This window comes from Anser brachyrhynchus (genome assembly GCF_964034855.1).
Source record: "Anser brachyrhynchus genome assembly, chromosome: 4".
NCBI classification, from domain to species: domain Eukaryota; kingdom Metazoa; phylum Chordata; class Aves; order Anseriformes; family Anatidae; genus Anser; species Anser brachyrhynchus.
The window spans coordinates 71,277,521-71,292,138 of NC_137698.1; the positions used below are offsets into that span (position 1 = coordinate 71,277,521).

Genomic DNA, 14,618 nt, shown 5'->3' on the forward strand with positions numbered 1-14,618 from the left:
AGATGGTGTAGAAAAATAAAATAAAATATGACAACACTTAATGCAGACAGTTTCTATTCCAAGTGTGCTTTAAGTCTAAAGAGGCAACAGGGAGATGCAGACTGAGGTGGAAATACAAAGAAACAATGAGACATTATGGAGTAGCGCACTAGAAATCAATATCAGCATGCTAGTGCTCAGCAGTTATCAAATTCTTTGAAAGAATCACAGCACAGGTGAGTTTTTAGGGGGGATTTCAGAGAGCTGTAACAGGCTGGGCGCCATAGCCACCTCCTCACCAGCAGGACAGCAGCTTTGCAGCATAGACAATACTGTCAGAACTGATAATGGTTTCCTTTTTGTGCGGAGACAAAATAATAAATAGTGCAGAGGTGGCAAGTAATTAAGGCACACTTACCCTTTCTCACAGTGCAAATACAGGAGAATAATACAAAGGAAAAGAAACAGCTAAAGGAGGAAAAAATATTTTTTTATATATGGGCGTTATTTACCTGAGAATCTCATTGTTGTGTGATTTCGCTGCGTTAAGACACTAACAGAATTAAGGAAAAAAAATTATTCTGGTATTTTTACAGAGCAGGGAAGGATCCACAGTGCTGCTGAGAAATAAGATGATATTAACTAAGCATCAGCTAAGATAAATCAGGAAGAAATTCACCCTCAGGGCAGTTTGTTCCCTGGGCAGCTGTCTAGTGTCATGTAAAAGCAAAATGTTATGAATGCCTCTTCCTGGACTTGGGAGAAGGGTGATCACTCTGGTATTTAATAAGGCATAAACAGGAATGAAAATGTCCTTTACAATTAAAACGCTTAATGGAGCATGTCTGAGTGGATTCTCATGTGTCTAATAAGCACAGTCCCAGTGCAGCCTATCAGTGAGGGTGTTACAGAGCCTCTCTTCTCCATCTAAAGGGTTATTTACACTTGTAAGAATTCAGTACATTTGAAATCTCTACCCTTCTGTTACATTTAGTTGAAATTGGCACATGAGTTCAAAACTAGTTAGGAAACACACCTGCTACATAAACACGTACATGCACATACACAACATACTGCGCAATGGCAAAAGTCTTATTCTGTTAAGAGACGGGGTTTAAAAAGCAGTGTGGGCACAGGAACATTACTTCTTTTACCCCTTCCCAAAATCCAGACCTGAATTCACAGCAGCATTTTACACCTATGTTCCCAGAGGGCATCCACAGCCACGTTCAGGGCTGGGATGAGGACAGAAAGCAGGGACCAAATGTCCTCTGACATCCCAGGCCATAGGGCTGGGAGCACAAGGGACACGCTCACCTCCCTCCATCCGTACTTTGGTGTTTACTCATAGACAGGATATTATGGGTTAGGGATTGTAGTCACCTCCCAGATCCCTTAGAAGAACAAATTCTTGGGGGACACGTGCTGGAGGACAAGGACCACAGCCACCGAGCCTCCAGCCCCAGACGGATGCTGGCTGTCCCCATACAAACCCTCCTGGTGCACCCCACTGACAATCCTTCACAGCCACCAAGGCATGCTCATCCCCACTAGCTTTCACAACAGGGCTTGCCAACCTCCACAACGATCTACGCACAGTGATTTGTGATGTACTGAAACACAGTTTACATTGCAAAAAGCTCTAATATGTCCCTGGAAAGCAATTAAGAGAGAGTTGCATATGAGCGTTAAGAGTTTTGCTTCGTGAGCAGATGTCCTCTTGGCGGATGCGCCTCCGACCCCTCGCTTCAGCAAGCCTTGCTCCACCTTGGAGTCACAGCAAGGAGAGGGGCCGTCCTGCTCCTGCTTAGCCAGGCTGACTTTTACGAGGCCTTCCTCCGGAAATAAGAAGTATGGTAAAGCGAGGTGATCTTCCCCCGCGGCTGCTGGTGTGGATTATGGAGCTGGCAGCAGCAGGAACGCATTAAGGAAAGCTCCCAGCAATGGGTAAGTTTTAAAATGAAAGCTGGCTCAGTGTTAATGCGCAAGTAATGTGTCCCAGCTGTCTTTAATAAAACAGCCAGCTGAAACTCAGCATCATAATAAACGGAGAAGGGATTTCACAAACATCCTGGCTGATCAGAAAGAGACTCTCTTTTTTTTTCTTTTTTTTTCTTTTTTTTTTTCTCGGAGATTGATTAAACATTTCCTGTTTTCAGCTTTCCAGAAAGGTCTTCGGAAGCCTCCCCCTGCTGCCTTCATGCCGGCAGCATCATTTTTCAAGGCCCTCTCCCCATCCTGGCAGGACGCGGATATGGGAGGCTTTGTGCAGACCTGGTGCCCGGGCAGGAGGCGCCTCTGCTGCAGCCGCAGCCCCGTTGGGTTGGATCCCATCCCTGCAGGCATGGGGTGGAATGATGCTGGTGGCAGTCCCAAACATCTGGGAGTCTCACAAGACCCAAATAGGAACCTTACAACCCGTCACATCCTATTTGCAGACAAGTCACAGAAGTTGCCTACAGCTTACAAATAAACCTTGGAGTGTCAATGACTTCTGCTTTTGCCAGTGATTCAAAGTCACCCTAGGGCTAGACCATCAAAGCTGCTTAAGGGTTCAGTAACTCACGTAGACACAAAAAAGGCTGGGCTGGGTTTCATTCCACTGAACTTGGGATGTCCACTTTTGGAGTGCCCCAGCCAGTGGAACAAAACAGGCACCTTTGGGTACAATTCATGTGAATTAACCTGAGGTTGTATGGGATAAGTTTTAGCACATGCTAGAAGCAGATGGACATGACTGTGTACCTCTTGTGTCCATAGCCAAACTCCTCTTTCTATCCCATGACTCAAGCCTAGAGGAGGAGAGGAGGTTCCCCTGGCCAGCCAGTCCCTTCTATAGCCCTTTCCGCAAACACCTCTGAATCAGGTAACTGGAAGAAATAATGTGATTTTTCTCAACTTTTTGACAACCTCTAAACACCAAAAAGAGACTGAAATCCAAAATGAGGGATGAAAGCTGCCTTGAAATTCTCATATGCTCCTGCCTCTGCCTAGCAAGCAAGCAGTATGCCTGACCTTCAGCTGAGGTACATGGGCATTTTGCCAGCCAATAAAGTCAAGTTTCACCAATTAACTTTCAGTAGTGGAGGTTCTGGGTAGAAGTACTCAACTTTAATCCCAGATAATGCATGACAACTTTCGGTGCACTCATTCCAAATGTTTAATGGGTTTCAGTATTTCCTATAGCTCTATAATATCTCCCACAAAAATATAAATCATCTCTGTGGTATAGAAGAGAGAAAAGACTTGAAATTTTGACTATAGCAGAAGTAAAAACATCTCCTCATCACCTCTTGGTTTCAGTGGGAGGTATGTGTCCGAATATCTCTAGAATTCAAGATTCACCTATTGTTTAGAAATGCTTATGTTGTTATCCCGATGTCAAAACTAGGGATCCTTTCACAATTTGGAATTCAACTTCTTTTTGCCCTAAATTTCCACATCTGACAAGGGTGTTGCCAGGATTAGTTAATATTGTAAAGTGGTGATTGATGAGTGGATCTTTCAAAACACAAAGTGCCGCCTAATGCCGAGGATTTTCCGGAGAGCTTGGAGAGTGACATTCCTAAGGAGCTAGTCTGAACATGACCTCTCTAAATCATAAAATTATGATATAAACCAACGTAAAATGGAAATATTCTCTAATGTTCATTTTCGGTAACAGACTGGAGATTGGAGAGGGCTTCAGTTGATGCTTCTGGCTACCCATAAACTTCTGCAAGATTTGCAATGTTCTGAGGGATGTTCCAAGAAAACAGATTAGTTTTCTTTCCCCCGCAGTATTATTTTACTTTGAATCCTCAGCAATTTCTTTTCCTAAAACAAGGTATCAAAATATCTTGGATGGAATTATGCAATACATACCATGAAACACCTTGCCAAAAAACATTCACTTCAAACGGTATTTGTTTGGAGTACCTGAGTTTTCCTTAGCCTCAGGAATTCTGCTTAGCACAACTCCATAATAATTTAAAATGGAAAAAAAATGACATTAAGCTTTATCAGCCAAATTCAGTAGCTTTTTTAGTCTTTGGAGATTGATCATGGGTAAGTGAGAATAAGTATTTCAGGAGTTTTCTCAAATTTTCTTACATGTGTTTATCCTTTTTTCTCTTCTGCACAATCCTCTTCTTTATTATCCTCGTAAAAGTTTTCAACAGGCTTCAGGCTATGAAAAGACTGAAGATAAAGTGTAAGCAGTAACACATTCCATGACCATTATCAATATTTCTAAAATAGCTATCAGTGAAATACTTCATATTTTCAGGATTTTGTTTTTTCAAAACAGCAGCACAGACATCCCACAGAAGTGCTTTAGAATAGCTCATACTCTTTATGGTTTTGTAGTCCATGCAATCTACCAGCCCACAAATGCTGAAAAACAGATATATTTCAACAAGCTAAAAATATTTTCCTTCAAAATTTTCTACCCAAGAATGAACTTATGTCAAAAATGTCATATACTTAAAGAAAATAGTAATAACAAAACCCTCTTTTGAGAAACCTTCCATTTCAAAATTTAAATATAAGAACCTTTTTCAATATGTGAAATGCTTCAGTTTGGGGACTAAAGAAAATAAATATTTTTTCCTGCTGAAAAAGCAGAGAAACAAAAGAGTGGACTCATTTCTCTCTCTACCTTAATGCTCCCATTCCAACAGCAACACCAAAAATACACAAAATCAAAATGAAATACAGAGTCTAGAATCAGGAACCATCCTCTCCATTTTCATTATGTCACAAGGAATAGGTTATATCCCCAGCAGTGAGAGCATTTCTGGTGAAAGCTAAGTCCTGGACAAACCGACAGTCTTAAAGTGGAATGTGGTCCCAGAAGGAAGGTTAGATTTTGCTGAGCCCAAACTTTCTCCTTCAAAGATTTGCCAATTAAGTTACCACTTTGGTCTGCAAATTGCCATTGAACTCACATCTCATACTCCAAGCAAAGTAAAACGTTACTGTACACACTACAAAACCAGTCTAGGAGCTTGCCCGGGACAGGTGGACACTTTGACCTTTGAAACAGTTGGGTCCTTTTATTTTCTATTTCTAAAGCCTAGAATTAAGTGCTCGTCCCAACCACATAACCTTGAAAAAGGCCTTCAGATAGCACAACCTGCGTCTGTTGCACAGCAATGCTCAGAGGCCTGAAAAGGGAACAAGCCTCTATTGTTTCTGATGCTGCCCCTTCCCCCAAGATTTTTGGTCTGCCACATACAAAGCAAGGATAAAGGAAAGGGGCTGTTATTTACCTCCTTCACGTCTCCATTTTACGGGCTGAGAACCAGGGCCGAAGGTCCCATGACTTATTCTTGGATGCACAACCAAAGCCTGTGCCAGCAACGGTATTTAACCCAGCTCTTTGTCTTAGGCCAATGCTTTATCACTAAGACCCACTTTCTCCCTCCATCGATTTAAATAAATAAATAAATAAAATAACCATTTTCTGCCTGTCCCTGCTCTTTTCCTGTGGCACGTCATCCCTGTCAGCCAGTCCCTGGCACCTATCCAACCAATGTGGCCATTGCTTGTTAGCAGCTTCGTTCCTCTGAGAACATTGCTATTATCATGATATTCCACTCAGATCAAAGGTCCCAACCAAGACGGAGGCTCGGTTGGTTTAAGCATCACCTAAATTTACATTTCTATAAAGTAAGCCTTCCTATAAAGGAACGGAGCTGATGCATAAGTCAGCTTTTTAGGTACGGCACGTCCTTGGCAGTGGAGAAGCGACTGCTGCTCACACAAGCCATCATTTCAGGCAACTGGCAGACAATTTCCCATGACACCAAACTGTAGTTCTTGGAAAAAAGTGTGATTTGTGATTGGGACAGACAGGTTCCCTTTGGCAGGATGGAGACAATGCTGGTACACGCACACCCAGCTTGTTCAAAGCACTGCAAATAGTAGCAGTACTGGTCTTTAGTGGAGACCAGCTTTGGCAGAGCCAGAGATAAAGTTGTCGTCTCCCAAACCTGTACTAAATAAAGACATGAGTGATGGAGTGCTTGCTTAGACTCCGTGCTGATTATAAAGGGATTTTTATCACAGGAGAGACTGCTAATTTATAACTCCATCCATGTTAATTAATGAACAGACTTTTTTTTCCAGATTCTCCAGCAGTCTAAATAGGAAAGTTTGTATTTATTTTCAGGAGATTAAAGAACGGGATGTCCAAATTAAGTGACTGTTTAGGAACTTCTATATTCACGTGTCTTGTCACGGTTGGTCTTGAACTTGTCCTTCACAATAGCCATGCTGACATTAATGGAATAGACACTGGTTTGGGCCCCGCCGCAGGGGCCATGCTGTGATTATATCAGTAAACAAGCCCATCTTTTGTGAGTTTTTTGAAATTTGTTTTTGTTCTACAGCCGAATGAAAACCAAACTTTCTAAATTTATTTCACACACAGGAAGAAAAAGATATGACAGGCCATCCTGGACCACAGAAACTTTCCTAATAGGAAACATAGCTTCAACAAACCAGCTTTTACTGACCTAAGGAAAAGAAAGACGTAAACAAGCACAGTGAAAGAAGAGCTCGTTGGAAGATCGCAGACCAGCTGCAGCAGGGAGACCCTTCACAAAGAGCGCAGTGGGAGGACAGAGCTGTCACTGCATCATTGCTCTGCTCATCATCATGACCTTCAGGATGGTGTACAGGGGTCTGGAGGAAAGCCCACCTCCATGAGCACGGGTATAATGCATGGAGAAGACAATTCCCCCTTGTGCCACTTAGCCACAGGCACGGTTTGCTTCAGGGGAAACAGTTGTGCATGCAGCATCCGTAGCAGGGACAGCATCTAGCTCCACACGCAAAGGACAAAGCATTTCCAGCAGACCTTTTTGCTGACGTTCAGACTGACTTTGAAGCGTCTTGTTCCTAGGGCTTTTTTTTTTTCAATTATTTTTGTTTGTTTGCGTGGTTCTGCACTTCCAAAGAGTTGGGCCAGAAGTGGGAGCAAAGAAAGATCACAAACAATGCCGGCCCCACAGTGTTTCCAACCGCCAGCACAAGGGAGGGCAGGAAAACTCACAAGAAGTCTCTCCTTCCAGAGGATTCCTGCCTGTTTTCCAGACTAAAAGGGTTTAGATAAACACCGACCACTTTGAGGCTTAATCACTGTGGTGCAAAACAGGGACAAGAGGAATGGAAAATGCCTCCAAGATCATCCAGGCTTATTGCCTGCCGGGGCAGGATTATGCCTCTGCTCTTTTTCATCCAATCTTTGTATAAAATTCTTTACCGAGGAACTTTCACGCTCATTTTGGTGTGGCACCAGAAGTTCCCATCGTGTCAAGCAGGGCAGCTGCTCAAAGTGGGGGGTTTTATGCCTTTGGGACAGCAATCAGCACTGGCAGTCCAGCCCCAGAGTCCCCTCACAGGGTTATTTTCTTCTCAAGGAGACCGGTGTTTTATTTCTTTTTTCTTCTTCATTTGAAATGCAAGTGAAGACAGTGCCCTTTGAACCAAGATGTCTTTCCCATCCCTTCACCATTTCCATCTCTCTTCCCACTGCATGTTGCTGAGAAATGGTCATCACACGTGGAGGGGTGAGAGCAGGGCAGAAGATTAACACCTCAGTTTACTAGCAGTTGTCCTGAATTTTCCTCTCCTAATTTTTTCTCATTGTTCCTCCATGTACATTCACAGCTCCTCAGGGAACCTGTGAAGAAAAAAACGCTCTTTTCATTCCAAAAAGCAGTCAAAATTAACACTTTCCTTTGTCTATACTATTGGACTTATTGTCCAAAATTTAGGTGAGACAGTCAGCTGGTACAAAGCTCTCAAATTCATATCACTTCAAGGCAGGTGAGAATCCCTGTTAACCTCCACTCAAAACGTTAATAATGAATAAGGTATCGGCATGCATGAGATCAGCACAATTCAGTTGTGATGATAGTGGGATCAACATCCATTCAGAGGAGCCACACTGATGTAAAATGGGTCTGAGCAAAATAATCAGCCTCTGGTTTTGGACGGTCGTGGAGGCACAGAGCAGCCTCTTTCAATGCCGCTAGCAGAAACCATCTCCTTAGACTGTCTACGGCAGCAAACTGCAGAAGTAAAGCAAGATGCCACTGCAGCCAACCAAAAAAAAAAAAAAAAAAAAGTAATCAGTCTCTTAGAAATGTTTTCTTTTCATAAGAGCCTTTGTGACCACATTTATCCTAATAAACTCTAAGGCCATTGACATCTAGCAGAAGCGTTTCCTGCCCTTGTGTCTCAAAACACACACATTTCTGAATGAAGTGCAAGCCCTGCGATGAACATGTGTTGCCCTGCAGCGAACATACTGGGGGACATGTAAGACATCTACGCAACACGGAATCCAAGAAACATAATGGATAAAACAGGCTGGATTTTCTTCGCTGGTGGCCATAACAACAATGATAGAAAGTGTAATGACTACGGTGTTTCCGAAAGGATGTGAGGTTATGGATCGAGCAATATCGGTAAATGGCGTCTGCTCTTCAGTTCGACCACATAATAACTAAAGTGCAGTATTTTCCATGCTGCTCAGCTAAACAGCTTAAATTGGACCCTCTCAAAGGCTAAAAGGAATCGGTTTCATCCTAAACAATTCCAAGGCCAACCTGACCAAAGCCTTTAATTCATGCCAAAGTTAAAACCTTTATGGCACAGGTTACAGTTCAATGTCCACCAAAGGAGTCCCCTCCTTCTCCTTGCCCTCTCACTGCAGAGGTGCCAGCAGTTGATAAATGGGATTGCTCAGAATAAAAGGAGCTCCCTGGGTCAGTCCTTGGGCACCCACTGCATTTTGGTGCAGCTCTGAGCTCTCCTCATTACCTGGAAGCTATTAACTCCTTGGTCTGAGCTCCCCTTCCAGGGGCCACTCTGCAGAGCAGACTGCTGACCGGTTCCTGGTATGTTCTTTCATCTGATGAAAGAGCTTATTTAAACAGAAATTTGAACATTTATGCTCTGCCAGGCACCGGCTGAAAATATGTTAGTAGATGCTTTGTCATGAGCAAATCCAGACCAGAACTTCCCTCTAGGTTCCTCGAGTTCCAGTTATGAGGTTCTCAGTTTTCAGCCAGGTAGGTAAAAATCATTCACATTTTACAGATGGGGAAACTGTGGTGGAGCAAAAAGCGTAAGAAACGCACCCAAGATCAACAGTGATATTTTTTTTGTGGCAGAGTGAAGAGCCGAGCTCAGATCTCCTGCCACCCAGTGGGGTGCTTTCACCACGCCACTCTCCTTCCTTTGTAAGCTTGCTAAAGCTGGGTTAATGGACAACACTTCAAACCCAGTGGCACCAAAAATCCCACACAGAGCAAAAACAGTGCCCAGGGTCAGCGGCTGGATTGCTAAAATGGAGCAGAAGTGAGGCACATCACACACATCTCCTGCAGAAAGGCAACATACGGTCAGGGCTGGAGTGTCCCACCACCGTCTAAGGGATAAAAAGCTAAAATTTGTCTGCAAAGGAAACTGCACAGACAGCTCGTGGAAACCACTTCCAAACAGTCCCGTCATCCAGCCCAGGACCTGACAGATCAGACCACCCACTCCAGGGCAGGCATTAGGCACCACGTACCTGGGGATCGGCAGTGGGGGGGATTTATTTCACCTAATTTCAGATGCCGACAAGGTAGAGCTGGCCACCCTCGTGCTCTTCAATAGGTGGTTTTAAGGAGAGCCTTGTCTGACCTACTTTAGAGGCCTATTTTAAGACATGCAGAATTATACCCTAGATATAAAAAATAGAAAAGGCAGCTGCAGAGTCCAGCTCAGATGGAAATGTCTGTGCTCCATGCATCTACTTTTGATCATATGTATCTCACCCAACTTGACAGATGGGAATAAACTCAAATTTAAGTAGACTTCTTTCAAAAACCTATAAAGTGGTACTTAGTCCAGAGTGGCTTTCTTTTATTTTAAGCATATATGCATATCTTTCATTGTATATGTAAATGTAGTCCAATATCATTTAGCCACAGTACAGAGCTGATCCTTAGGACCATGGGAATGTTTCCATTACAAAAGATGTTAATTGAATTGAGTATTTTTGATGCAGTCCTGTTTATCTGTAGAGAAAGTTCATGTTCCCATTTTCCACTGGGCACAGTGGGAACCGAAAACTAAGGAAGAACTTTTCCCTGTCTTCTTGGTCTCTTTTTCTGGTCAACTCTATACTCAAAACACCCTCTTAGCGGTCAGCTGGTGTTATGCTCAGAGCTGTCTTGTGGCCACTCTGGGCTTTCTGCTGCCACCTCCTCTCTCCTTCTCCGGTACTTCTGGCACATTTGCTTTTGCACACACAGTTCAGCCAAAATGATATCCTGACCCCAGGTTTGCCTTCTGCTGCCAGCGAAACACCTCGGGCAGTAGCATTGGGTTTCTGGAGAGCCTCAGTGCAGCTTTTGTTTTGGGAAACAGCTTCTATTACTTGAACTCGGTTATATCTGGAGGATGGCTGTAGTAGCCAGCATTTCCAATGATATTTTGCAGAAGTGGGGTAAAACGAGTAGCAGAGCTTGTCCCCTTCAGTCTCCTCTTGAATGGTCCTGGAACAAACCCTACTTTCAATCAATTCCTATTTTGCCAGACTTCAACTGTGTGGGCTGAAATGTTATGCTACGGATATCTGCTGCAAGCTAAATATTTCAAGTCAATTTGAGACAAAACGTTTCAGGAAATTTTATGCACAATGCAAGGGAAAAACACATTCTTTTGCCCACGTTAAGCAAGCGGTTGTGTGAGCAGTGAGACTGAGGAAATGTGGTTTCACCTCAACACGAGCCCTTTGGCTGCCAACACCAACTCTCTGCAATCCCTCTAGTTCTCCCCAGGCCTTCTGCTCTGCCCCACCAGAGAAGCACCAAAATACCCCATGTTTTGTCCCAAGACATGTGCTTATGGTCTGGCCAGCCAGCATAACGCACTGACAAACAGACCGGAAGAAGTTCAACCACTTCTCCCCATTTTCGGGATACTTATCACTATGCCGCATCTCTATTCTCTACCCAGCTGCCAAGTTTCAAACTAATTGCAGAAACTTCATTGTATTCCTTTCAATACTCTTCCTTTCAATACTGGTTTGAAATTAGCCATGAGATTTAAAATAAAAAAATAAATAAATAAATAAAAGCAAAGATAGATGGGCAAAGGGAATGATCGTATAGTCCTCTTTTTCACTTAGGCTGAAATCATTATTGGATCTTTATTAGTGGTATTGCCAACTCTGCTCACAGCACATTTAACAGCATGTCTGTATGTTAACATTTACGTAACTGCTGAGGAGAAATGAACACGAATAAAAGGCCTAAATGAAAGCTTCTTGAACTGACAGTAGTGATTTCAGCACCTCTTGAGGAACTCTAGATCAGGCCCAGAAAGAGGAACAAGACTTGGGTGATGCTTTTAATTTGACATTTATTTTGAAGAAACAAAACGATGAACAACCACTTAAATTTTCTCCAAAGGCAGTGCTTTCCACAGTGCTTCCAGACTCATCCTTGTCTCTAGGGTACACCTGTTCTGTGCAAATAAAAGAAGAATCCATCAGATTATCTCTATTAGCATGATGAATTGCATTGAAGTGGATAGTTGTACATGGTGGCAATGTGGGAAACGTGTTGAGGTGTAGGGATTACTCACATGAATGTATTTAGAGCAGCTGTAAACAAAAATGTTGAAGGACTGTAACAGATTCCATGTTTACAGCTTCCCTGGCACCCGCAAGGGACTGGAAGGATGTTCTTGACAGTGACAGAAGAGACGGTTTCTGGGGAACATTAGTGCATTGCCTTCCAAGTTTAATGGCTTCAGGGAGTCCAGCCCAGGTGCTCATTGCAGGAGATCAATCTGATATGTGGAACACAAAAGCAGCCTCTGGGAGTTTGCTACACACTCACCTCGTCACTTGGGGCAGGGCAAAAGAGCGCAACTTCCTCCAGCAATCTGGTATTCATTTGCCTATGGAAAAGCTGCACTGAGCGTGACAAATGAGGCTAAGAGCTGAGAGCTCCTGCCGACGGGCTGAGGGAATGTCAGAGAAGACCTCAGCTTTGCTTCAAGGTGGGGAGGGAGGAGAGCACCAGCTTTGGCATTTGTGATGTCTGCAGCAGGGCAGTAGGAGCAAAGCAGATGTAAGTTGTCCTGACTGTCCTTGCAATTGAGGATGAGATGCAAATACAACACCAAATTCTGCTTGACTTCATTTTGGGATGGAGATGGAAAGGCTCTCTGGTCCAGTCATAAGATTTCCTAGCTTTAGCGGACCATGTATTATTAGGAATAACTGATCTTATTAAGATCTCCTATCACTTACATCACAGCACTGGACTTAAACTGTACTTTGCAAATAGTGGGAAGGATGTGCAAAGGCAGACAACAGAATAAGAGAGAAAGCACTGATTTTCTACCTATGATTCCTTGGTGTTTGATTTTCACCCAGTGAAAAGCTCTCCCCATTCTCTTCACCTGAGCATCTGTAGGCGATTCAAAAGGAATCTCATTTGCACTGTTCCCACTTCATTTCTGAACACTGCCTGTGTTCTTCATATTTCCTTATAAATGTTCTTTTAGCAGCTGCAGAAAAGAGCATATTGCTACGCAAGGACTTGTAACACAGTATCACCCTGCGTTGGCACCAGCTTCTCCTTTCCCATCTTCTTTAATCTCCTGGCTGTATGCAATCTTCTCCTTGCAGTGCATAAAAATGAATAAGCCAACAAGAGTCTAAGGAATTGTTTGGAGAGGTGTTATCTAAAATATGAAATGCCTGGTAGCTTAGAATTTCACTGCCTATTCCAGAACACATATTCACATGTAAAACAGCTACAAAACATCTTCTGGGCCCTCACAGAGGAGGCACCAGTATGAGGAGAATTTCTGACCATTTCTTGTGCACTCTGATGTTGCCCCGTGTGTTCAGTTGAAGCAGGTGGATGAAGCTGCCAAGATAAACTGTGTATTGACCACTTCCCCCTTGCGCTACTTGTAAGAGATACCAAGAAGACAACAAGCCTCAGCTGGTCATCCAACTCATTTAATGAGCCACAGAATCACACTATACAAAACCATTGCTCTGCACGTACTATTTTGGCTGATGAAATATCCACAAATCATTTCAGAAAGTCTTGGAGAGCAGAGCTGCAGCATTATCAATTCTTCTTCCACCAGCCTTTCTGCTGTCACAAGAAGAAGCACACAGGCAGGCCTTTTCACATGCCCCAAAGTGTCTGAGATGCTCATCAAAATGAGCAATTCATCCTCTCAGTGCTGCATGAAGACATCCCTGCTCCCTGGCTACTGCGTAAGCTTTCTGAATACAAGAACATGCATGCAATTACCAGCAGCTCTAAGGTTAGCATAAATCAAAGTGAGAAGTCAGCTGCCAGTGGCACTTCAGATGCAATGCCCACGTCTCGAATGGAACTGAGCTAAAGCAATAACCCCATCCAAGTCCCTGAAAGGGCCATGGCTTGTAATGGGTTGGCACAAAGCGACATTATGCCACAAACTGCACCTGCTTCTAGAGCTGCTGTAGCAGTAGCAAATAGTGATGCCACCTGGCAAGATGGCATTTCCTGAAGCCTGCAATGACAAGGCAGAAAAAAAAAACATCCCAACAAACAGATGGTGTCTGCAGAAATGGGAACTATATGGAAACAACAAAGGGCATTACAATGACGACGAATACACTGCTCTCAGCCCTCTCTAAACTGTCACGCACATCCTTAGTGGGTGGTAAAGACAGGCCAAAATTCAGGTGCCTTCTCTCCCCAGAGAAAGGGATCTTGTTTTTCAAGTTCATTGCTCCTCAAACTGTATAAAAAAAAAAAAAAGATTAGAATCACAAAGACCTACTGAGCAGTGTCTGTCCCTGAGTATAAAGAGAGCAAAAAACAAACCCCAAGGACTGACAGTGCTAGAAACGGGCCATCTGCGAAGGGATGTAAATGTGACTGTGCCCCCCAGATCATGGCTTACAGGCTTGGAAAGCAGAAACATGCTGACTGAAAGCAAGTAATTAGTGCCAAGAAGGAAATAAAGTATGGGAATACAAGAAGTGGGGAGGTGGTTAAATTTGCAAGAGCAAAACAAAAGATTGTTTATCCCAGTGAATTCATTGCAAAACTTGGAAGTAACAAACAAACAGAGGTGCCTCTGCTGTGGGATATTGATTCTGACAGTGTCCAGCCTCTGTTGCAGCCATCAGTTACAGAATAAATGGTCTGAAAGGAGAATTACTTCCTGACCCACAATAGCGTTGCCCTGAAACAAAAGTTTATGTCCTTCCCATAGCACTTGTTTATCTAGTCTTTAAAGTGTTATGACTATAATGCTCAATAGTCCTGTCCTTATTTCCATATGGACAATTATTTCTTGAGTCATGACCCGTGAGATTTCACAATAAGGTCAAAACAATAACTGCATCTCAAGGATCTGAAAGAGCTTTACAAATGATGGAGAAGATCCTGCCTCCCCTGGCAAGAGATGTCCCAGGTTCATATTTATGGAGTTTCCAAAGTAGCATACTCCTCGGACACTGAAGTTACCTCCCCATGGGAACAGGCAGGAGAAGGAGAGATGTAACTCTCCAGATACCTAAGGAGCATCTGGAAAAACTCAAACATCTTAAATCATTCACACAAAAGTAA

The 14,618-nt window shown here is 43.3% G+C and overlaps 1 long non-coding RNA gene across 1 annotated transcript in view; it reads right to left on the reverse strand.

The window, feature by feature from the left end:
- Positions 1-9,126: 9,126 nt before the first annotated feature.
- Positions 9,127-14,618, reverse strand: part of LOC308195204 — a 30,576-nt gene continuing 25,084 nt past the window's right edge. The window contains exon 3 of the long non-coding RNA XR_013951324.1: positions 9,127-13,782. This is a non-coding gene — a long non-coding RNA (uncharacterized lncRNA). The remainder of the gene's footprint in view (positions 13,783-14,618) is intronic.